At 38.6% G+C, this 26,607-nt stretch overlaps 1 protein-coding gene across 2 annotated transcripts in view; it reads left to right on the forward strand.

The window, feature by feature from the left end:
• Positions 1 to 26,607, forward strand: part of lrba (LPS-responsive vesicle trafficking, beach and anchor containing) — an 807,866-nt gene that overhangs the window by 333,264 nt on the left and 447,995 nt on the right. The window lies entirely within an intron of this gene.

Consider the following 26,607-nt stretch of genomic DNA (forward strand, 5'->3'; position numbering starts at 1 on the left):
CCCTTCTGAATGTCTTCCCACCTTACCCTAAACCCATGTACTTCAGTTTTATCTACCACTGCTCCAGAGAAAGGTTTCCTATAGTCTACACAATCTATGCCACTCATTATTTTACATTCAGTAAGTTCCCTCTCAGCCTCTACTCCAGAGAAAACAGGTATAGCTTCTCCTCTCTTCATAACTAAAGTGTTCTGTCCTAGGTAACATCTTGCTGAATCTCCCCTACGTCCTTTAGTGCTGTAGTGTTTTTTCTCTGGCATGGTGACCAGAATTGCATGTAGCACTCTGTCTGGCATCTGCTCAAGGTTTAATGAAATGGGGCATAACCTCACTATTTCTATTTTTGATGCCCCAGCAAAGAAAAGCCAGTATTCCATATACCTTTTGTAGCTACATTATCTACCATTGTTTTGCCACCTTCAAAGATCTGCGTCCTAGGTTCCTCTGTTTCTCAATGTTGCTTAAGACCCTACCATTTATGGTCTCATTAGTAGGTGCAAAGTACATCACCTCATATTTTACTAGATTAAACTTCACCTGGTTTTGTGGCCCATTTCACTGTCACATTGATGCATTTCTGCAGCCTAAGGCTGCCTTGCACACTATTGTCAATTCTTTCAATCTTTGTGTAATTGGTGAACTTACAGATAATGCCTCCTACATACACATCCAAGTCATTCATATATTGGGACACCAGTACCAATCCTTGTGTGACACCACTAGACCCAGGCATCCAATCACAAGAGTAACCTCAACCATCATCCTCTGGCTTACTGGGCTCAAAACTGCTTTGATAGTAGGACATCCCAGGGGCTGTAATATTTTGAATCAGTTTGCTGAATGGAACCTTGTCAAAAGCTTTTCTAAGATTCTTGAAAGTAACATCTACTTCCCTGCCCTCAACAATCCACTTTGTTGCTTATTCAAAGTATTTAATCAAGTTGGGCAGACAGGATCTACCCTTAAGAAAGCTATTTTGGCTACCTCTGACTAGTGCCTGCCTTTCATAGTAATTGTTAATCCTCTCCTTCAGAATTTTTACAGCAACTTTTCTACCACTGGTATTACACTTTCAAGTCTCTGGTTACCAGGTTGTTCTCTGATACCTTTCTTGATAAGGAAGACCATAGTTACTGTCCTCCAGTCATTTGGAGGTCATTCATCCATTCACTTCTGTTCAGCAAAGATTTAAAAATTGCAACCAGAGCACAAAGAATCTATTTGTTTGACTCCCATGATAACCTGGGATAAATCCCACTGTGTTCAGGAGACTCATCCAACCTTAAATCCTCTATCTAGAGACCTGCTCTTGACTTTCATCTACCCCTTCACTAAATTCTCCAGTGATAGTCTGTTTCCTTTGTGAATACTGATGAAAACTATTAATTTGTGGCCTCATCTGTGCCTTCTAGGTCCAATCCAGACTGCATTAACACATAAGAAAACCTGCTTGTAGCAAATTTTGCTTACAAAACTGTTGGCAATTCCAAAATAATAATATCCACATTCTGCTGATTGGACTTTTTGCAAATCTTTGCAGAGGGTTTAAATTAAGTTTGTTTGGGTATCAGGTCTGTTCTTAAAAGCTGGAGTATATAAGCTTTTTTTAAATTTTCTGCAAACTGACCACCCAGATATTAGAATCAGATATTTCCATATATTTCTTTTAAAGTAAAATAGAACATGATGAATAAACTTCTCGGGCTTCCAGCCAAGTACAGGTTTTAAATTGTGTTCCTCAAGGAAATTGTGTTCCTCAGTTATTTAAAATTGTGTTCCTCAAGGTAGATCATATTCTGAAGTAAGTACCCTTTTTATATTAACTCATTTAAAACTCTTAATCAACTGCACTAATGTGGCATTCTTAAATTTTAAAAATAAATTTAAAAATTATTTTAAAATTGCTTTCTTAAATTAACCCAGTAATGCTTGTTCATGACTTCTCTCACATGTGGCAATTGGCAAATTACTTTGTAGAGGTCTGGGGAAAAGACTTGGCAAAATTACCACATTTTTAGGTTCAGTAGCTACCCAAAACTGAAACTGTGCTTATAATACTTAATCTTTAAAGATAAATGTAAATATTAATCAAGACACAATCAGAATCTTAGATATTACAGTTATCAGATGTGGTGCCTTACTGGTTACCATTGTTTCTGTTGATTCCATAATCATAAAACTTGGTCAAACAAGCAGATTGTAAAATAATTTATCATGTTATTTTCTTGTGTTGAAATTTTCAGGATTAGATCAAGTCATTTTATACTATCACTAACAATGATAGTTACAATATAAGGAAGCAGCGGTGACTTTAAAATAGTTATGAAAATGACAAAGAAGGTCAGTATTTTGTCACGTCTCTAGTCACATTGGATGTAATTCTTTTTTGTGTAGAATGATTTCTTTTTTGTAATGTTACGGTGTGAGAAACATAAAACAATACTTGCTGAGGTGTATTCAAATGGTCTGCAATGAAAAGTGCTACTGCAACTATCTCTTCCGTAATAGTGTGACTGGGTAGAATTTCTAGCCACCAGTCTTCTCTGGAACTGTAGTGACTCAAATCACAGAATGGTGTCTTGGCATAAATAGTGAAGATATTTTAGCCATTTATGTTTTAGCCTATCTGGAAGGCCAGAAAATTTAGAGGGGCACTTGCTGCATTATTGATCAGAAATTCTCCAGACTAAAAGCATCATGAAGTCAAACTGTTACTGGTTCTGCCTTTTCTGCATGCTGCCACTTTGCATTGCGGATGAGTTCTGTCTTCGCTCATTCTCTTTACAAAGGGTGATTCTGATTCATCTTTGATCCAACATGTTAACTCCATTTTTCTTCCCACAGATAAGGCCTGGCCTGTTGAGTATTTCTAGCATTTCTTTTTGTTTTGTTCTGATTTAACTCCTTGTGGTTTGACCATTGCAAAGTAAAATCTCAGCAAAATTTTTGTAATTGGAATTGGTTTATTATTGTCAAGTACCAAATTACAGAGTGGTACAAGCTAGCTTATTTTGTGTACTGTTTATACAAATTAAATCATTACACAATGCATTGAGGTAGAGCAAAGTAAAACAACAGATTACAGAAAGAAGTGTGACATCCAAAGGGAAAGGGCAGTGCATGTAAACAATAAGGTGCAAGATAGAAAGTGAAATAAAGAGTCCATCTTATTGTACCATTCAATGGTCTTATTGAAGCATGATAGAAACTGCACATGGTACATACATTCAGGTTTCTGTATTTTTTGCTGAATGGAATGGGGGAAGGAGAAGAGAGAATGATTGGGATGGGTGGAATCTCTGATTATGCTGGCTGCTTTACTGAGGCAGCAAATACACCATCAAAAATGGCTGTGTACCTTGCTTTCTTTATATGACATGTATTATTTCAAAGTTATTATATCTGGATTCCTGTAACTTTGTGTTCCATTAATGATGATGCATGGATCCCTGACATGTACATCATGCGAATTATCACTGGGAATTTTGCTGTCCAGTGTATTTGTGATAAATTTGATCTGCAGAAAGATCACCTTGCAAACTAATTTGGTTGTTTAGTTACTCTAAGTATTAAGCAATCAAAATAATACTTGACTGGCCTCTTCAGTGTGTTTTCCTTATTTCCCATGGCACAAATGGAAGGCCCTTTGTTTCCTGGGTTGTTTTGTCATTATTGTTAAGACTGGCGCTATCCTTTATAATCACGTGGAAACTTTCTCATACTTAAGATGTTTTCTTGGGCGATGCATGTCATGTTGAATTTATTACTGTGCTTGTTTAATATGCTACAACTATGTGTTATTTAGCCCAAGGCTACAAGTTAATTTAACCCATCCAGCTCATCCTATACCCACTTCATGATTTGTTTTTTTGCACCAGAATATCAAGATTTTTTTCTCATGTATTGATTTTATTTATCAGGCTCCTTCAGTTGTATTTCACTTGTTTTAAAATAGATTTAGCTGTACCTTTAGACACCTTTCGGCAAGAATGACAGATCTATTGGAATTTTCTGAAGAAATAACAATCAAGATAGACAAGGAGAATCGCTTTATGCTGTGTACTTGGATTTTCAGAAGACCTTTTGATAAGGTGCCACACGTGAGGCTGCTTAGCAAGCTACAAGTCCGTGGTATTACAGAAAAAATTCTAGAATGGATAAAGCAGTGGCTGATTTGTAGGAGGCAAAGATTCAGAATAAGGGGGGGTGTTTTCTGGTTGGTTGCTGGTGACTAGTGGTGTTCCACAGGGGTCTGTGTTGGGATAGATTCTTTTTTACATTCCATGTCAATGATTTGAGTGATAGAATTGATGGCTTTTTGCAAAGTTGCAGACGATATGAAGATACCTGGAGGGGCAGGTAATTTTAAGGAAGCAGAGAGGCTGCAGAAGGACTTAGACAGATTAGGAGAAACAAGCATGTAATGTTGAGATTTTATAAAGCACTAGTGAGGCCTCACTTAGAATATAGTGAACCGTTTTGGCCCCTTATCTTAGAAAGGATGTGCTGAAACTGGAGAGGGTTCAAAGGAGGTTCACAAAAATGATTCCAGAGTTGATTGGCTTGTCATATGAAGAGTGTTTGATAGCTCTGGGACTGTATTCACTTGAATTCAGAATAATATGGGGTGACCTCATTGAAACCAATCGAATGGTGAAAGGCCTTGATAGAGGGGATGTGGAGAGGATGTTTCCTAAGGTGGGAGAGTCCAAGGCCAGAGGACACAGCCTCAGAATAGAGGGGTGTCCTTTCAGATTGGAGATGAGGACGAATTTCTTTAGCCAGAGAGTGGTGAATCTGTGGAATTCTTTGTGGAGGCCAAGTCTTTATGTATATTTAAGACAGAGGTTGATAGATTCTTGATTGGTCAGGGCAGGAAGGGATACAGGGAGAAAGCAGGAGATTGAGGCTGAGAGGCAAATTGGATCAGCTATGATGAAATGGCAGAGCAGACTCAATGGGCCAAATGGCCTAATTTTGTTCCTATATCTTGTGGTCTTAATAAGGAATCAATAGGGAAAATGTATTGTATATCTATTAGTGTGAAATTTTGCAGTTGTGAAGAGATGCTTGAAGGGAAGTACCTCTTTCACTTGAACTAAGAAGGTTAACTGGTGACATGACAGTCGTTGAAGATTTTTGAATGATAAATAACATAATGGTGCAATGTTTGCATTGCTATGTGAAATCATTTAAGCTTGTGAGGGTTGAAACTAATTTGGTAGTGGGGTGGGAACTAGAGTGATAGGGCTGAGAACAGGGCAGCTGGTATACAAGTAATGTAGTGTGCATTGAGATTGTGTGGAAGGATAGGCAGATGGTAGAGCAAAATTGCAGTCTGTGGGAATAGTTGAAATTTAACATGGAGACAAAATTGAAAAGGATGATGAATACAGGACTGAAGATGTTGTATTTGTATGCACATAATGTACCAAATGAAGTAGATGATAATGTAGCACATTTAGAGGCTGTCAGGTATGATGTTGTGGGCATTACTGAGTCATGATAAAAAGAAGATCATAGTGGGAGTTTAACATTCAAAGCTACACATTGTATCGAAAGGACAAGCAGGTGGGCAGAGGATGTGGAGTGGCTCTTTTGGTAAAAATAATGAAATCAAATCCTTGAAAAGAAATGACATGGGATCAGAAGGTGTAGAATCCTTGTGGCTCGAATTAAGAAACTGCAAGGGTAAAAAGACCTAGATAGGAGTTATATACATGTTTCTGAACAGCATTCAGGATGTGGGATCCAAATTACAACAGGAGATAGAAAAGATAGATAGATAGATACTTTATTCATCCCCATGGGGAAATTCAACTTTTTTCCAATGTCCCATACACTTGTTGTAGCAAAACTAATAACATACAATACTTAACTCAGTAAAAAAAAAATATGATATGCATCTAAATCACTATCTCAAAAAGCATTAATAATAGCTTTTAAAAAGTTCTTAAGTCCTGGCGGTTGAATTGTAAAGCCTAATGGCATTGGGGAGTATTGACCTCTTCATCCTGTCTGAGGAGCATTGCATCGATAGTAACCTGTCGCTGAAACTGCTTCTCTGTCTCTGGATGGTGCTATGTAGAGGATGTTCAGAGTTTTCCGTAATTGACCGTAGCCTACTCAGCGCCCTTCGCTCAGCTACCGATGTTAAACTCTCCAGTACTTTGCCCACGACAGAGCCCGCCTTCCTTACCAGCTTATTAAGACGTGAGGCGTCCCTCTTCTTAATGCTTCCTCCCCAACACGCCACCACAAAGAAGAGGGCGCTCTCCACAACTGACCTATAGAACATCTTCAGCATCTCACTACAGACATTGAATGACACCAACCTTCTAAGGAAGTACAGTCAACTCTGTGCCTTCCTGCACAAGGCATCTGTGTTGGCAGTCCAGTCTAGCTTCTCGTCTAACTGTACTCCCAGATACTTGTAGGTTTTAACCTGCTCCACACATTCTCCATTAATGATCACTGGCTCCATATGAGGCCTAGATCTCCTAAAGTCCACCACCATCTCCTTGGTCTTGGTGATATTGAGGCATGTAGATAGGGCAATATTACAATAGTGTTGGGAAATTTCATTATGCAGGTAGATTGGATAAATCAGGTTGTTGCTGGATCCCAAGAGATGAAATTTGTAGAATGCCTACAAGTTTGCTTTTTAGAGCAGCTTGCAGTTGAGCTCATTAGGGAAAAGATCATTCTTGAATGGGTGTTGCATAACAAATCAGATTTGATTCTAGAGCTTAAGGTTAAGGAACCCTAAGGAGCCAGTGATCCTAATATGATAGAATTCATCCTGCAGTATGACAAGGAGTAGCTAAAGTCGGATGTATAAGTGGAGTACAGGGAATTACAGGGGCATGAACAAGGAGTTGATTGGAAGAGGACACTAGCAGGGATGATGGCAGAACAATGGTTGAAGTTTCCAGGAGTAAGTTGGAAGATGCAGGATAGATACATCCCAAAGAAGAAGTGTTCTAAAGGGAGGGCCAGGGAAGTAAAAGAGAACAAATAATTAAAAGAGAGGGCATATAATGTTGCAAATATTAGTTGGAGATTAGAGGATTGGAAAGCTTTTAAAAACCCACAGAAGGCAACTAAAAATAGTCATAAGGAAAGAAAAGATGAAATATGAAGGTAAACTAACTAGTATAAAAGAGGATACAATTTTTTTCCATATGTATAAGGAGTAAATGAGAGGTGGAAAATGACAATAGAGAAATGGCAATGGAGAACAAAGACATGACCGATGAACTGAATAAGTACTTTGCATCAGTGTTCACTGTAGAAGAAACCAGTAGTATACCAGAAATTTGAGTCGGGACAGAAGTGAGTGTAGTTGTTTTTACTAAGGAGAAGGTGCTTGGGAAGCTGAAAAGCCTGAAGGTCACCTGGACCAGATGGTCCACACTGTTGGGTCCTGAAAGAGATGGCTGAAGAGATTGTGGTGGCATTAGTAATGATTTTTCAAGAATCAGTAGATTCTGGAAGTTTTCTGGCGGACTAGAACATTTCAAATGTTCTAATCTTTAAGAAGTGAGGGAAGGCAAAAGAAAGGAAATTATAAGCCAGTTAGCCTGACTTCAGTGATTAGAAATATGTTGGCATCTATTATTATAGATGAGGTTTCAGGGTACTTGGAGGCACACGATAAAGTTGGCCAAAGTCAGCATAGTTTCCTTGAGGGAAAATCTTGCCTGAGAAATCTGTTAGAATTCTTTGAGGAAATAACATGCAAGATAGACAAAGGAGAGTCAGTGGATGTTGTATACTTGGATTTTAGAAGGCCTTTGACAAGATGCCACATATGAGGGTGCTTAGTAAGATAACAGCCCATGATATTACAGGAAGAATATTAGAACGGACAGAAGATTGGCTGACTGGCAGGAGGTAAAGAAGGGGAATGTCATTTCTGGTAGTCTGCAGTGACTCGTGATATTCCACGCTGTTTGACATATAATGTGGAAAGAAGTAGTCCCAATACCATTGATTTGGATGATGGAATTGAGGGCTCTGTGGCCACATTTACAGATGATAGGAAAAACCTCGGGAGAATGGGCAAATAAGTGGTAGATTAAATATATTACAGGGAAGTATATGGTCATGCACTTTGGTAGAAAGAAAAAAGACGTGGATTATTGTCTAAACAGGGAGAAAACTGAAAAAACTGAGTTGCAAAGGGACTTGGGAATCCTTGTGCAGGATTCCCTAAAGGTTAGCTTGCAGCTTGAGTCGGTGGTAAGGGAAGCAAATGCTATTTTAGCATTCATTTCAAGAGGATTAGAATATAAAAGAAAGAATGTTATGCTGAGGATTTATAAGATATATGTCAGACCGCACTTGGAGTATTGTGAGCATTTTTGGGGACCAAAAAAATAGGAAATAAAAAAGCAGGGAGGTAGTGTTCATGGGTTCAATATCCACCTGGAAATCTGATGGCTCAGAGGGTAGTGAATCTGTGGAATATATTGCCACAGGTGGCTGTGGAGACCAAGTTATTAGGTATATTTAAAGCAGAGGTTGATAGGTTCTGGATTAGTCAGTGCATCAAGGACTATGGGGAGAAGGCAGGGGTTGAGAGGGATAATAAATCAACCATGATGGAATGGCGGAGCAAACTTAATTGGCCTGAATGGCAGAATTCTGCCCCTGTGTCTTATGGTCTTATAGCCTTATTTTGAGACAAAATGAATATTGTTAAGAGTTTCTGGAAAAATGTTTTTACAGAGTAAATGCTCAGAAGCTAGGATTCTGCATATTACATTATTGTGCCCATGAATTATTTTAAATTAGAATTACATAGGTTACAAAAAAGGATTATTGAAATCTGTAGTAGTGAGCTGGATTATGGAATTGATTGAAGCTTAAATTTAGGAAATTCCCATCACAAACTTAATAAGTTTGTTAACCTTGTTTTGTAATATTTTGTGATAATGCATGTATCTTTACTCTTGCTGTATGGTACTGACTTCATTTCTAGTCAGATTTTTAAATGCCAAATATAGTTCAGTAATTCTTGATTTCTCTTAATACAGTACTCTTAATTTCCCTTCAAAGAATGACTGGGGTTTGCCTGCTTGAAATACTACATTAATGATTTGTGGTTCAACAAAAAAATTGCATTCTTTTCCTGTGTAGCTTGTTATTATATTGTAATTGCTAGATTTAGCATTATTCATCATGAATGCAGGATTGTTAATGCTCAGTCAGTGATATTCTGAAACAACCAACAAACTATGTGGAAGTTGATTATTACAACTTCCCATAGTTGTCTTTACTATTTTCTTCTTGGGGATGTCCTCTTTGGTTATTGCCCTATGTTACTCTTTTTTTCCCTCTCACAGATATTGTAATTAGCTAAGTATAGCATCACATTTTGTACACTCAACTTTCTTCCAGCCCAGTCTCCAAAAGGACACACAGTTCACCCTCATTTCCATTAAGAATCAATGGAGGTATCCACTGTTGACCTTTGGAATTTTCTACTTCTAGACAGTTGTCTATGTGTTAAATTTGAGTAAATGCAGGTCCATATCATTAATGCTATACGCAGCCTTTTTTCATATTTGTTCATATTAGTCACCTAACAAATACAGTTGGCCCTCCTTATCCGCGGGGGATTGGTTCTGGGACCTCCCGTGGATACCAAAAATTGCACATGCTCAAGTCCCTTATATAAAATGGCGTAGTATTTGGATATATAACCTACACACATCCTCCCGTATACTTTAAATCATCTTTAGATTACGTATAATACCTAATACAATGTAAATGCTATGTAAATAGTTGTTACGCTGTCTTGTTTAGGGAATGTTGACAAAAAAAAACTGTACATGTTCCTCTCACTCACAACACAAGCAGCGAATGAGCGAGATGCCAATTCTTCCATGATCTTTACGTTCTTGAGGCTGTAGTGCTTTACATAGCCAGCCAGCCATCCCTTACTAGCCTTAAACTCTTTTCCCTTGCTGTCATCAACCCCATCACAGTAGTGCTCATAGAGACTAAGAGCTTTTTCACATATAATTTGGCCATCGACAGGGATATGCTTCTGTGACATGTCTTCTAGCCACATACTTAATGCTTTCTCAGTCTTCACAAGCACTTTATCACGAACCAGAGAGACCATTTTTGCAGTTGTAGGGGCAGCACTAACGCTTACACGAATTTCAGCTTCTTTCTGCTTTATTGTGCGAATGCTTGATTCAGAAAGCGACATGCCACTTTTCAAAAAATCTAATATTTCTACTTTCTTGGCGAGAGATAGCACTTTACTTTTGCCTTTGAGGAATTGCTTTGACCATGTAATTGCTTTTTAGCAGCCATTTTTTCACAGGAACAAAGTAGCGACCGAACGAGATGCAAGGCAAACAATGCTTGAACGAGTGCTGGGAGAGCACTTCCGGGTTTTCTCAATTCGCGGTTGGTGGAATTCGCACATGCAGAACTCATGGATAAGGAGGGCTGACTAATGGAATGCATTTTGTTGTTTTTACTTCAAATATGTTTTAAAGAAAGTGGGGAATGTTAAGACAGTGGACAATCAGTATACAATAAGAATATTTTCTCAAGTAGGGAATACAGCAAAGTTAGAATTCTTCAGATGGGTATGGACTTTGAATTCAAAATTAAAATGGGAATTAAAGAAAATATGCATTATGAATTAAATTCCAATAGTGCAAAGCCAGATCAAAGCAATAATAATAGATTTTTGTTATTCGTTATCATTTGCTTTAATTTATAAATTTTTGCAGTCCGCGTTGCTGGTGAGATTTCATTGGAAAAGCTGAAAAGTTTGCAGGGACAGAGATTCATGAGATTGCACAGGGATTTGCAAGAGGGATAAATATGACCATGAACTCCCCATGAAGAGGATGTCCCATGTAACCTTGTGATGTGTCACCTCCTCTTGTTTGTTACAGCCAAAATAAGGAGACATAGAATGATGGTAGGAATGGTGCTCATATTTAGGTTTGATACCTGAGCTTTTAAATGACCACTTAGTTAAGTGGTTTTCAATTGCATCAACTGAGTTTTTGAAGAATCTCCTCCCCCATTATTATATTTCCAAAGCTGCACGTAGCTTTCTTTAAAAAGACAGACATCTGAGTTATGTCCGTTCTATCTGGGTGTCTGTCAACATTAAGCTGATTACTTGTGTTTTACCTGACTCTGGGCACAATCTTAGCCAAAAGAATTTTAGCCCCTGTCAATTTACTAGAAACATTCTGATGTAAATAGCACATTCTTCAATTTCATTTAAGTACATAATGCAATGAAAGGAGGCCATTTAGTACATTGAGTCTACTTCCTCTTGCATGTTATTTAACATGAGGCTCCCTGATTTAATTTCCTGAACAAGTTAAACAAGTGCAGACAAAATCCCTGAGCACTTCACTATTCCCCTCCATACAAATGAAAAATTAATAAACATATGCCCTTAATATTATTTGGATTATTTCTATTCTAATCCTCTTCAAAATAATTATTTCTGCCTTTTCAAAAACAGTTAGTCTTTCATTACCTTTTAGAACATTGCTTTGAGAGGAATTGAGAGGATTCAGTATGTCAGTTCAGATCATGTTAACCCTTGGGTGATGGGTGGACATTAATGTCAACCTTCAGGTATATTTGAGGGCATTTGTCCACTATTAATGGTATTCAGATAATGATGTCCACAGGAGTTCAGGCACTGCACACTTACAGTTTGGAAAATCTTGCTATGATTTTGTAGCAAATTCTGTATTTCTGTGCTTGAGTACAAAATGTGTATATCTGGATCTTTTTGTTTAGACCTTGGCTATTTCTGTGTGTTGAGACTGAAACATAGATAAATAATATTGATCTGATGTTTTTTTCCTGGATTCTGTTGCAAATATGCAACTACTTTGTATGTATTCTTACTGTAATACCACTGCTGAAACAATTTTGTACCTCTGTAACCTTTCTTTGTTAGAATGCAAGGGAACTTTGCCTTGCTCTGGGTTCTATTCTGAAATTCTGGATTTAATTTACCCCAGTTGTCCATGAGCATAGTTGATTTGTCAGTGGGATTTTGTGTTGTTATACAAGAACTGCTTTTAGTTGGAGAAATGTGAGTGTGTGTGAATGTTTATGTGTAGATATAGTAATACATCTAGAAAACGCAGAGCCAGAGTAAATTTTGTATCAAAAAGAAATGAAGTTAATTTGTACTGATAGATTGTGTATCGAAGTACTTACAAAAATAATTATTTAATCAAACGTTGATAATCAATTTAAGGGCCATTTCTATTTCAATCCTACTTTAAAAACATCCAATAATGAAGTATTTGGTTGCTTTTTTGCAGTTGGATGGGTTCAGACAGCTTGCAGGGCATTATTTTGTTATGTATTGTTTTGTCTTTCACAGCAAATAGAAGATTTGGGTCTACAGATAAAAGGATTTTTTTTGGCAAATGGCAAAGCTGAAGAAATGAATGACCCACTCTGCTTGTATGTAATTACGCTAGCTGAGATTGTAACAATTCATCACAAGAAGGATGACACCAAGGAAAAGGTTAGTCAAAGGAGATAGCCTTTGACTAACTACTGGACCAAAGGATCAATACTCACCAGATATTACTATAAACGAACAATTGAATTTAGATGACATTTTAAGACAGGCTACACATTAAGAAATGGGGTGGGGGTGGAAAAGGACTCATCAGTTTGATCTTGCATTTATAGTATTAGTTTTACTGAAGAGTTTATAAACCAAATTACACTTGTATTTGTAACTATAGGGTTTCTTCTAGGTTTTGTGTATTTTTGATCGGGTTGATTGTGTGGGTAATTTTAGAGCTTGAATTGAGAGTTCTGGAAATTATCTTTTTCTGTGTCTATCTTGCAGTGAATGGAGTGAATGTAAAATTGAGCAACTGTCTAATGAAAGAAAGAATTGTAGTATCTGATGATTAACATTATTCCACTGCACATTTCTCTGTACAGAGACCTGTATCAGTGGAGAATTGGAGAATTTCTTATGAAAGAACCATATTCTGTCATTCAGACAAATGGAGTTCTCTGTAATTTTATTTTTTCTTCCATTTTCTCCCAATGATACTAAGTGCTGAAGGGGAACTGTTCTGTAGACTGGTCACCCTTCATTACCTTAGTGAAGTGAGCCTATGCAGGAAATATTTTCAGATTGTTGAAAACTGCTGAGTTTCTATATGGGCTTTCAAAGTATTTAAGCATATAATAATGAGTGGTACTTTAATTTCTGTTTTTATTCTGTTACCTTAAGGACACTTGGGGCACTAGGTCAATTAGGTTGAAATTAGATAACTCAGCACAGATGGTTGAGAACTGAAGTTGGACTCTTCCAGAACTATGCCAATCAATTGAACACCAGGCAGTCTATTCCCGAATTGAAACATTAGCAAAACTAAAGTAAAACAAATCCACTCAGATATTGCTGCACCAGAATCTGGGTCCTATAGCGAAGTACTACACAGTGCTTGGACAATTGAAATGCTGGTCCAGTTAGACTGGAAAGCCCAAGTGCCAGGACCGGAGGCAAGGGTTGGGCTGATTTTGCATGCTCTCCTGTAACATTCATTCTCTTTTTCCAGTGCTGAGGCTATAAACTGCGTGCTTTGTGGTGTTTTTGCCTCGCTTGTATGATGAATTGAGATCGAGGCTTGGGCCTACTTGGGCTGCTCCAGGGAGCGGCTCTAAGGACTCAATCTGGTTCGGAATGATGTTGTTTTCTCCTATTGTTTGCATGATGTGTGCGTTTTCTTCTTTCTCATGTTACGTACCCCGTAACTGGGTCACTTACTTGCAAAGATAGAGAGGTCTGTTGAAGTCTGATGGTACTATTTTTTAACAGTATTTATTGATAAAAAGACACAAAATAATATTAATGCAAACATACAGATAAATATACTTCGTCAATACTAACTCTAAAAGCGCGGGTATAATAATAATCAATAAGAAATAGCTCTATCGTTGTCTAGGGGATAATGTATTGTCCAATGGAAATATAAAAGTCACTGTCATTCAAGCTGCAGCTCTTTGGGTTTAAGAGAGACGGTTTTAAACTTTCCCAGGTCTTTTATGATGCCAGTCCTTTGAGTCGGGGGAGTTGATTTCCCCGTTGCTAGCTAAAGGCTGTTTTCCGTGGTTCCAGCCACCAGTCCCAAGCAGCGGAACTGAACGCACGTGGCCTCCTTCAAATGGCTTCCCGCTATTACGGGATCGCTAGCATTCCTTCTGGTGCGTCTGAGGGGCTGTTCCTACAGACCCTCTTTTATCCTGACTCGCAGGGTTGTAAATGTCAATCAGGTTGGGGTGATGCAATCTCTTTCTCACCCAGCCCACTTTTGCCTGAGGGCGTTCACGTAGCATAGCATCTCAATCCACAAATGTGTCTCCAAGAGACAATGGCCATGTCCCGTGGCTTTACATCGCCGGGGAACGAGGCATTCTGCACGTCTCTCTCTCATTTCCTGGGTCCCCTGACCCAACCCAATAGTGATCTTGCGATTCTCACAAAGGAGGGGGCTGCAGGCATAACACTCAGCACTGTAGTTAAGGCCTTTTTTTAAATCATTGGGTGCCTTGCTTTGTGGCTGTCTGTAAGCAAACAAATCTCAAGGTGTATAATTTATACATTCTTTGATAATAAATGTACTTTGACTTTGATATATTTCAGTGTGCCTCTCCCATTACCCTTAAAATGCCCACTTGTTGTCATGACGCTCGGCTTTAAGTAGAAAGAAAGCTGTCTTTTCCGTGATTAAGTGTTGGATTAGTGTTCTGACAAGACAGATGATTGTAAAGTCAGTAATAGGTTTATTGTAACTAACGTACGTATGTCGTGAAATTAGTTGCTTTGCAGCAATAGTACAGTGCAATGCATAAAAATACTATAAATCACAATAAGAAATGTATATTAAAATGATTAAGTACTGCAATAAGAGAGCAAAAACAGTGAGTTAGTGTTTTTTGATTGGTTTATTGTTCATTCAGAAATCTGGCAGAGGGGACGAAGCTGTTCTTAAAACATTGAATGTGTGTCTTTGGGCTCCTGAACCACCTCTGATGGTAGTAATAACAAGAGAGCCTGTTGTGGGTGATGGTAGTCTTTAATGATGATTGCCACCTTTTTGAGAGAGCCTAGTGCCATGATAGAGCCGGCTAAGTTGTAAACCTCTACAGCTTTTTCTGATCCTGTGTGATGGCCTCTCCAGGACCAGGCGGAGTTGCAACCAGTTAGAATACTCTGCATGGTACATCAATAAGCAATTTGCTTGAGTCTTTGGTGATATATGTGCCAAATCTCCACAAACACCAATGAAATAAAACCACTGGTATCCCATCTTTGTAATTGCATCACTATATTGGGCCTAGGATACAACTTCAGAGATGTTGGCAGCCAGGAACTTGAAGCAGCTCACCATTTTCACTGCTGATCCCTCAATGAGGACTTGAGTGAATTCCTTGGCTTCCCCTTCCTGAAGTCCACATTCAATCCCTTGGCCTTGCTGATGCTGAGTGCAAGGATGTTGTTGGGCACCACTCAACCAGCTGATCTCTTTCACTTCTGTACATCTCCTTGTCAGCTTCTGATATTCTGCCAACAGCAGTTTTGTTGGCAAATTTATAGATGGTATTTGAGCTGTGCCTAGCCATATAGTTATGGGTGTAGAGAGAGTAGAGCAGTGGGCTAAACACGCATCCTTGAAGTGCGCCAGGTTGATTGATAACAAGGAGGAGATATTATTTTTGAGCTGCACTGACTATGGTCTCCTGTTGAAGAAGTCCAAGGATTCAGTTGCAGAGGTACAGAGGCCCAGGTTTTGAAGCTTGTTGATTAGTAATGAAGGGATGATGGTGTTGAACACTGACCTATAATCAATAAACAACATTGATAAAAGTTGGGCAAACAGCAGAACTGATAATTATCAGAATCTATATTGCACTTGGCACTACAACTACAGAGATTTTATCACAAATTGGCAGTACTTGAAACAAAGAGGGTAAGCCAATTGACTGACCTTCAAATACATTGGACAAGATGAGGGGCAGTGACATTCTCTGGTTCTAGCCATAGAGAATATCATTTTTGCCAGTGCTGTTAATGTCTTTTGAGGACTTTGATTTAAATGTTTGCAGGAAAGCTGAATTTTGTATGGTCAGTTAACTTTGTCTTAAAGTTGGCTCATAGCTGATATGGTGTGGGCTGTTCTTTGGGGAATTAGTGAAGGTTGTTTTCACACCAATCTTAAACAAATAGATAGGTAAATATGATTAATACTTTATCAAGCCAAAACCATAAATCAGAAATAGGAATTGAACAGAAGGAAATTCAAAGAGTTTAGTGATGAGGAAAATAGTAAAGTGTTGGAATAAGGAAGAAACTGAGATTACACAATTAATGTCAAAACTAATGTTGCGCTCAAACTTTGAACAGAGAATGCCATGGATAGAAATTCAGACAATAAATGAGTGAGGAACAATGAGTTGTCAATGAGTCAGGTCTTTGCCAAGCTTGGAATTTTATTAACCTGCATGTACTTGGAGATGTGAAAATGTTGGGGGGTGGGGGTGGGAAGGGTGAGGAAGGAAAGAAGGATCTTCAATTAAATGGTGGTGTCAAAGCTAGGGATCTCTGTTGTAGGTTCAGTGATTAGTTATTGATACTCTGTTCCATAATTCCATGCAGTTTTGTGCCCATGATGTGAATGTTTGGAGCTGCCTTCTCACATGGCATATGAAATTTTAATCCTTTTTATGGGGTTTTGGGGAATGGAGAAGCTGATTTTACAACTGATTTTTTTTCTTGTCAATGATGTTGTAATTGTAGTAAATACAGGGGGGTGTCTTTCACAGTGAAGATTGATTCAAAATACTTAAATCAGTTCCTCTGTTATTTTGTTGTCCCCAATTACTACCTCTCCAGTGTCATTTTCCAGCAGTCTGATGTCGACTCTTGCCTCTCTTTTACTCTTTATATATATGAAAAAAAATTGTCGATATCCTCTTTTCTATTATTGGCTAGCTTACCTTCATATTTAATCTTTTTTATCTCTTTATTGCTTTTTGGTTGTCTTACATTAGCTTTTTAAAATGTCTCAATCCTCTAACTACATACTATGTTTTTGCTATATTGTAAGACCTCATTTTTGCCTTTGTACTATCTAAAATTTCCCTTGTCTGCTACAGTTATATCATCCTCCTTTAGGAATGCTACTTTTTCTTTGGAATGGACTTCTGAATTAATCGGAGACACTTTAGCCATTATGCTCTTACGTCTTCTCTGCTATTGTCCCCTTCCAGTCATCCTCGGCCAGCTCCCCTCTCATGCCTCTATTGTTGCTTTTTCTCCATTGTAATACTATACCGATACTGAATCAGTACCTCTGATTTTAGCTTCTCCCCTTCAGACTGTAGGATGGATTCTACCATATTATGATCACTGCTTCCAAAGGGTTCCTTTACCTTAAGCTCTCTAAGCAAATCTGGTTCATTACACAATGCAAATTAGTCTTTTCACTAATGAGCTCAACCACAAGCTGCTTTAAAAGGTCATCTCATAGGCATTCTACAGATTCTTTCTTTTGAGATCTTGCACCAATCTGATTTTTCCAATCCACCCACATGTTGAAATCCCCCATGACCATCATCACTTGGCATCCTTTTTGCATGCCTTTTCTACCTTTTGTTGTAATTTGTAGCCCATATCCTGGCTACTGTTTGAAGGACTGTAAATATCTCCTCTTCTATCATGGCTTTTTAAAATCCTTGCAGTTTCTTAACTCTACTCACAAGGTTTTTGATCCTATGTCAATTCTTAAGGATTTGATTTTATTATTTTAACCATCAAAGGCACCACATCCTCTCTGATCACTTGCCTGGCCTTTTGATATTATGTGTATCCTAGGATGCCAAGCTGTGATCTTCTCTCCACCATCTCTTAGTGATTCCCATAATGACATAACTGCCAATTTATAAATGTGCTACAAATATCAGTGGCATAGTAGTGTAGCAGTTAGCAGAGCACTATCACAGTGCCAGCGACCCGGGCTCAATTCTGCTGCTGCCTGTAAGTTGGTACATTCTCCCTGTGATCACGTGGATTTCCTTTGGGTGCTTCGGGTTCCTCTCACATTCCGAAGGCGCAGTGGTTCACAAGTTTATTTCTCACATGGATATAATTGGGTGGTGTTGGGCTGGAAGGGCTAGTTACCTGGCTGTAAGCCTCTAATCTAAAGGTCATTTTACCTTGTTCCTTATGTTTCATGCATTCAAATGTAAAACATTCAGTCCTGTATTCACTGCTGTTTTCAGTTGTATATCCATTTTGCCTAAAGTTAAATTCTTATCTCTTTTTAACCTTTTTGTTTTAATCTCTATTCTGGAACCTCTCCTTCCCCTTTACTTGAACCCTACTTTTCCCAGTATTTGAACTCATTCTTCTCTACAATTTAGTTTAAAGCTGTATTGACAGTCTTAGTTATGCAGTTTGCTAGGTCCTTTGTCCTAGCATTATCATGGTTCAGGTTCTGCCCATCCCATTGGAACTCCTCCCTCCTTCCCGAATACTGGCACCAATGTCCCAAGAATTCAAATCCTCTTCAAGTCAGATGAGATATCCCGATCTGGGCACCAGGTAGGTAGTACAGTCCTCGGGACTCTCCATCTCTGTAACATCCTTGTTCTCTTCCCTTGACTATACTACCCCGATTACAGCTACATTTGTCCTCTCGCAACATTCTCACCTCATCCTTTCTACAGCCTCCACTCTCATCATCACAAGGAGCAACAATCTCAGACCCCTGGGGCAATGTCAAGCATTGAGAGTCCTCCAGCACTGCCTCTTGAATCCCCTTACCTGCTTCCCTCACAGTCACATTCTCTAATATTGATCTGACCACGTACCAGTGTGAAGTAGTGAATCTAACAGGTGTGACTGCCTCAAGAAATAGAGTATCCATGTAACTCTTCCTCCCTCCCTAATGCATCATAGTGTTTAAAGCTCAGATTCCAGGTCATCATCTTGAGCCCAAGTTGCTCGAACAACCAACACTTGCTTCATATGTGGTCACCAGGAACAACAATGGGATCCACCAGCTCCCACATCGTGTAGCTATAACATATCACCTGATTCTACATCCCTGTTTTATTTAGTTTGTTGTTATTTGGTATCTTTTTAGTTAGCTACTATATACCTTCTTATCACCTGTGCCTCCTTGCTGAAACCTCTTGAGCTGAACCCTCAGACCTCAAACTCTTAGACTGGCCCACTCACATAATGGCAGATCCAAAAGGGCCTCAAGGTACTTTACCTCTGCCTCTTTTCGCCAAAGTCTCAGTTCCCCATTCTAATTTTGTCCACTTTAATGGTTGCCCCTATAATGGCTGTCCCATTTAAATCAAACTTTTTTTTATTGGGCCAAATGAAATTCACACGAGGCTTACTCTTTTGAATGGCTCCTGCTCTAGCACAGATCTTGTTCTCACTTCTCCAAAGTGAAAATTGAAGTGCATCATGTATCATCTTCATATCATCCAAATTTTGAGCAAGTAGTTCATATTGATAGATATATCCAAATTTGCTTTGAGGAAAATTTTAATCTAGCTTGTATTTATATTTATTTTCATTACAGCATTTTTAAAAAATTCAAATGTTAGTATGTAATGTTAATTTTCAGGCCCTGTAGGTGTGGAATGCAAGAATAATACTTTAGATCTCCATTTGAACTGTTATTTGGTATGACATCATATGTAGCTTTACTTGGCAATATATAGAAAGGTTACAGTCAATGCAACAATTGAATAGGGAATGTTTTCACTATATTTTGATCACTGTTTATGTAAAACAAACATTTCTGATTAAATTGTAGAGTTATTGATTGGTTTCAAAAATGTAGTTGTACATGAACGACAAAGTTTAAAAGATTAGAAATTTGTTAAACTTGGAAAACTTTTAAAAATGAGATAGAGGGTGGAAATTGTTCATTTCCGTCTGCAGTGAACTGATAAACACTATCTAATTCCTTAGAATCAAAGTTGTTAGATTGATGGTAGTTGATAGATACCTTCAAAATACCTTCAAAAGCACAGTACCTTCAAAATCATGACCTGTTTTCTTATCTATTAAATTTCAAAGATGGGTCTAAATAAAATCTGGTATAAAAATTATTGAGCTTAATGTGGAAACAAATTGCTCTTGTACTGTTAGCAGAATTAGCTGTGACAAATCAAATGTTAGCATATTTAATTTTTAGAAATATAAATGATAATAATCTGTTCAGATTTTCTTTAAAAATGAAGGCTCATAAACCTTCTGTCTTCATAAGTGCATCAGATACCTATGGGATTGTTTCCAAATTAGACTGAGCGTTGAATAGCCTGTTACCAATTCAAGATGTATAAAATTTTCTATTTATTATACTGCTAGTCAAAATAGGCACTTAGCATTTTTATTGTGCAATAATTAGCATATTATTCCACCCCCCCTCCACATTTCAATAAACTTTGTCATAATGTTTAAACAGATTTTAATTGGTGGTAATTGGAACTTCATGTTAATAGCCTGTAGATAATTAGGAAACCATTTGCATTTTTCCGACAGGTTTGCTTCATATTGAGAAAGGCTCTTATTCATCCTCTCCCTCGGGATTTTTCAAATCCTACTTAGTCACTGATATTACAGAGACGTGACTTTATTCATTTTGTTTCAGTTTTCTTTTTTTGTGTAACAGGATTATCTCTGATTAGTTCATCGATGCTTTGTTTGATTTGTCCTATACATAATTGGATCCTAAGTTTTTCTAGCATGCAACATTCAATTCTTTTAACCTTAGTGCTGGAATAGTATATTATATATTTAAATTTATGTTTAACGTTATTTCTTGGCAACCAATATTATCAGATACTAACATAAAGCATGAGGATTCTGCAAATGTTGGAAATCCAAAGCAACACACACAAAATGCTGGAGGAACGCAGCAGGTCAGGCAGCATTCATGAAAATGAATAAACAGTTGATGTTTTGGGCCAGGGCACTTCTTTAGAATTGAAAAGAAAGGGGAAGATGACAGTATAAAAAATGGGAGGAGGGAAGGAAGTTAGCTAGAAGGTGACATGTGAAGCCAGGTGGGGAGGAAAGGTAAAAGAATGGAGAGGAAGTAATCTGGTAGGAGAGGAGAGTGGACCATTGAATAAAGGCAAGGAGGAGGGGATCCAGGGTGTGGTGATAGGCAGCTGAGAAGAGGTAAAGGCCAGAGTGGGAATTAGAAGAAGAGGGGAGGCAGAGGAAATAGTCTTTTTTTTCTGAAAGGAGAAATAGATATTCGTGCCATCAGGTTGGAGGCTACTCAGATGGAATATAAGGTATTGCTCATGACATCAGGTTGGAGATACTGTAGGTGTAATTGGCTTGATCAGCCACTTTATTTGTGATGTTCTTATGGTCAATTTTTGAACCTACTCCAGAGGATATTACCTTAATAAACCAACTTCTGTTGATACTGGGTTTTAGTTGCACTTGTGAATCCAAAGATCCATTGTGTTTTATTTTTATGTTTGAAGTGTGCTGGGAAGTTATTATGAGCCTGTTGGAGCTGACTGCATGTAAGAAAACTGTACGGTCCTGGGCACATGGCAGAAGTGAAGCAACAGCACAGCAGCCATGATCTCCTGGTCACCACCTGTTTTAATCTCACTTCCCATTGCCACACTGATGTGTATGTCTACAGCCTCCCCTACTTCCATGTTGAGGCTGGATGTGGGTCGGAGGAGCTGCACCTCTTATCTATCGTATTTGCTTCAACCTGATACCAGGAACATCAGTATCTCTAACTTTCAGAAGCCTAATGGCCTGAAGGAAGAAATTATTTCCCATCCTGTCCGTTCTTGTTTTTATGCATCAGAGAAAGTCTGATGGTAAAAAGTCAGAGGGTGCTGGATGGATGGTGGGATCTTTAATCTAAGGGCATTGTGTATCCAGTGCTCCTGATAGGTGTCCCCAATGGATGGTGTGGAGACCCCTATGATCCTTGCAGCTGTTCTCACAGTCCCCTGTTGGGACTTCCAGACTGATGCTTGCCTGTTTCCATACCAGATGGCATTGCAGCTTGTCAGGATGCTCTCAATGGTGCTACAGTAAAATGCAGATAAGCTAGTGTGTGGGGTGCCTTGCTTGCCGCAGTCTCCTCAGGAAGTGGAAGCACTGCCGTGCTGTCTTGTTTGGGAGGGTGATACTATGGGACCAGGAGAGGTCATTCATGATATGAACTCCCAGGAGCTTGGTGTACTTTTAACTTTCTCTATGGAGGTGCCATGTATTTGTAGAGGGGGGTGGTTCATCTGCATCTTCCTGAAATCCACAATGATTTCCTTGGTCTTCATGTTTAGGCTTAGGTTGATCTTCTCACAGCAATTCACCAGCTGCTCAACTTTCTCTCTTGACACAGCTGGAGCTGAATCCTGCGACACAGTCATGCATCAGCAAGTGGGCTGAACACACAACCTTGGGGAGTGCCAATGCTCAGCATAATGGGACTAGAGGCATTGCTACCCACACTAATTGACTGGCCTTTCTGTTACGAAATCTAATATCCAATTGCAAAGGGGGTTGTTGAGACCCAATGAGGACAATTTCCCCACCAGTTTCAGGGTATGATAGTGTTAAACGCCAAACTAGTCTATTAACAACAGTCTGGCATATGAGACTCCATTTTCCAGGTGGGAGCCTATGAAACCTTTCGATAAGTTTCAATTTGGTCACCCCTCATTCTTCTAAATTCCAATGAATACAGGTCCAGAGCCATCAAATGCTCTTCATAAGACAAACTGTTTAATCCTGGATCATTTTCGTGAACATTCTTTGAATCCTCTCCGGTTTCAGCACAACCTTTCTAAGATAAGGGGCCCAAACCTGCTCACAGTACTCCAAGTAAGGCCTCGCCAGAACTTTATAAAATCTCAACATTACGTCCTTGCTTTTATATTTTAGTCCTTTTGTAAGGAATGCTAACAGTGCATTTGCCTCCCTCACACAGACTCAACCTGCAAATAAACTTTTAAGGGATCCTGCACAAGGACTCCCAAATTCCTTTGCACCTCAGTTAGAAAACAGTCAGCCCTTTCAATTTTTTGATCAAAGTGCGTGACCATAAACTTCCCGACACTGTATTCCATCTGCCATTCCTTTGCCCATTTTTCTAATCTGTCTAAATCCTTCTGTAGCTTCCCTATTTCCTCAAAACGACCTAACCCTCCACCTATCTTCCTATTGTCTGCAAACTTTGCAACAAGGACATCAATTCCATCATCCAAATCATTGACATGTAAAGTAAAAAGAATCGCCCTACACAGAACCTTATGGAACACCATTAGCCACCGCCAGCCAACCAGAAAAGGCTCCTTTTATTTCCACTCTTTGCCTCTTACCAATCAGCCATTGCTTTATCCGTGCTAGAATCTTTCCTGTAATACAATGGGCTTGTAGCTTTTTAAGCAGCCTCATGTGTGACCCCTTGTCAAAGGCCTTCTGAAACTCCAAGTCCAGAAAATCAAATAAATCAGGCAAAATCAATATTGTTTTGTGAAATCAAACTTACGTGTGAAAAATTAATTGGACCTCTTTGAAGAAGTATTATGCTATGGACAAAGGGGAACCATTTGATACACTGCACTTAGATTTTCAGAAACCATTTGGTCAGATTGCTTCACCAAAGCTTAGTGTAGAAAAGGAAAATTCATGGTGTATTTTGTAACATATTGGCACAGAGAGTAGACTGTGGAGCTATTAGGAAAGTGGGAGCTGGCACGTTTCTTTCTGATTGGTAAAATATATCTGGGCATTGGTGTCGAGGTCTCTATTCTTTACAATTTATGTCAATAATAGGATGAAGGCACTGAAGAAGGAATGGTTGCTAATATTGCTGATGATAAGTAGTAGGAAAAGTAAGTTATAAAGAGGGGATGCCAGCTACAAAGGGGTTTAGATAGTTTAAAGAAGTGGATAAAGATCTGGCAAATGGAGTATAATGTGGGCAAATGTGAGATTGTCCATTTTGACAGAAACACTAAAAAGCAAGCAGATGATCTAAATGGTGTTGGAATGCTGAAAATCTGAATACTTTATTTGCAAAAAGCTAGTATATAGATACTGAGAGTAATTAAGAAAGCTAATGGAATATTATTGCCGACTGATTGGGGAATTGAATACAGAAGTTGAAACTTAGTGTAAGGCATTGGTGAGACCATATTTAAATACTGTATCTACTGTTGGTCTCCTTGTATCAAGATGGATTTAAGTGCAATGGAAGCACTTCCGATAACATTTTTTGTAGAAAAATATAATATATTATTATATAATATGTGATAATATATACTTATATAATATATATTATAATATATAATTATATATATTATATAAAATATTTTAATTACTCAGGAAGTCAGGCTGTATCTGTGGGGAAAGAAGCAGCCAATATTTCAGGTCAAAGTTGGACTAATACATGAATGGGCAGAGTTGAGCTCGACAGGCTAGGCTCAAGTCCCATACTCTAACTGCTGAACTTAGAGTGAGAGTTGACTTAACTGAAACATATAAGGTCATGAGAGCTATGACAGGGTGCATGTGGAGAGGATTTATTTGTCTTGTGTGTGAAACTAGAATTAGGGCCGTTGTTTAAAAATAAGGGGGCACTCATATAAGAAAATGTGAGGTGAGTTATTTTCTCTCAAACGTTGTAGATCTTGCAGTTGGATTTTTATAGGCTGTGCATTTAGATAATCATGCATCTACATTTAGATAATGTTTTAAATTTAATACCCAAGTAACCCTTCAGTTGTAGTCACTGTTTTTAAAGAAAGCTGCATGGGCTCAATAGATTTACTAGTTCAGTTCCAAAGATCTGGATTTCTGGAATAAGGATAGATTAGGGAATACAGAGTCTTTCTTGGAGAAGATAAAGTTGAAAGGAGTTTTAATAAGAATGTGCAAAATTGTAAAAGGGTTAAAATAGGTAAATGTGGAGAAATGTGGGTAAATATTAAAAATCCAGATGAGAAAGTTCATGTTATTGTTTGAAATAGTTGGGCTGGATCTGGCTGACTGCTCACAACAGTCACCAACAGATGTTGGTCAATCAGCTTATATATTCTGGATCTGGAAGGCTTGAACTACAGGAGACTTGAGAACCTGACTCAGGACTACACTGTGAAGAATCTTAAGGCTTTTCTCAGAGGTATAAGCAGCCATGTCATGGTTACTGGTTTATGTATTGGAAAAATGGAGGATCTGTGCAGAGGCAACGTAGTTGTCATTGTATCCAAAAAAAAGTTGGTGGAAGAGCCAAGATGTACATTACTTCGGATATCTCACAACTCCGAAATTCGTCTTCTCGAGATAGCCATGTAACCAGGAAAGGAACTATCATCAACCTCCAAATTCGTCCTCCCTGCACACAAAAAATGAGAAAGATTGGGTGAAAAACACAATACAAAAAACTTTAACACTGAAAAATAAGTCTAGTCCAAATGCATATGAAAACTGCAGCAAAATTGGGTAACATTCTCTGGGCGCACCAACAGGTCTTTCCTTCTCCGGCAGTGAGCGATCCCACCAGTGATCAAAAGGCAATCTCCCCTTTCTGGTAGCAAAGCAATACCCCAATGATCAAAAAGCAGTCCCCTCTCTCCGGTAGCAAAGCGATCCACCAGAGACCAAAAGGCAGTCTCTCCTCTCTGGTAGCAGAGCAATTTTCCCAACGACCAAAAAGGCAGGCAGCTGGTGCTCACCTTCTGCATTCTTCTTGATATTTCAATCTCCCTCGTCACTTTATTGGTAAACAATGGAACCTTTAATCGGTGAAATGGATTTGCACTAAGCACTGAGACACCCAAGTGATCTCCAAACTGAAAATCACAGGCTCCAACAGTTCCAGAATCTCATTCAAGACGACAAACCAAACAGAAAAGACATCAAAGAAATGTATGGTTTCATGATCTTTCCAGAAGATGTTGACTCAAGCAGCATTGTACGTAGGCAGCATCTTGACCTGAAGTTGCAATGAGATTGGATGAGCTTGGTAAAAATGAGCCATGTGGGACCAGAAAACTCAGTACAGATGGTAACACAGTTGTAAGTGGCATGTGACTGGATGAAGGGAAAAGCATTATTTTCAAGTTAGGAAGACAGGAAGAAGGAAGTTAGTAGCATCAAAAACATTCTGAAACAATGTATCTACCATGACATTCCAAACGGTTCTTTGCAAAGATTAAATAAAACAAGCTATATTGTGGGGGCAAGGTCCAATGAAATTTACAAGCATATATTGAGAATGTTGCCTCTCAACATCTGCAGGTAAAAGTCAGTTCAGCAGACAGTGTTGTTTTGTTTGTCAGTTTGATAATAGTGTTACAATTGATTCTGAATGCTTGCAGAATAGGTCCACATCATTAATTGAGATGGATATGGTGGAAAGAAGCCAAGGCCGCTGCTGATTGCTGAATATTAAGAATTAAAGAGGTGATAATCAGAAGGAACAATGAAAACCCAGCAAAAGGTGTAATGCTGGATGGCATCAATTGGGGTGAAGTTTGGAGGGGATGGGT

Source organism: Hemitrygon akajei, chromosome 4 (genome assembly GCF_048418815.1).
Source record: "Hemitrygon akajei chromosome 4, sHemAka1.3, whole genome shotgun sequence".
NCBI lineage: Eukaryota > Metazoa > Chordata > Chondrichthyes > Myliobatiformes > Dasyatidae > Hemitrygon > Hemitrygon akajei.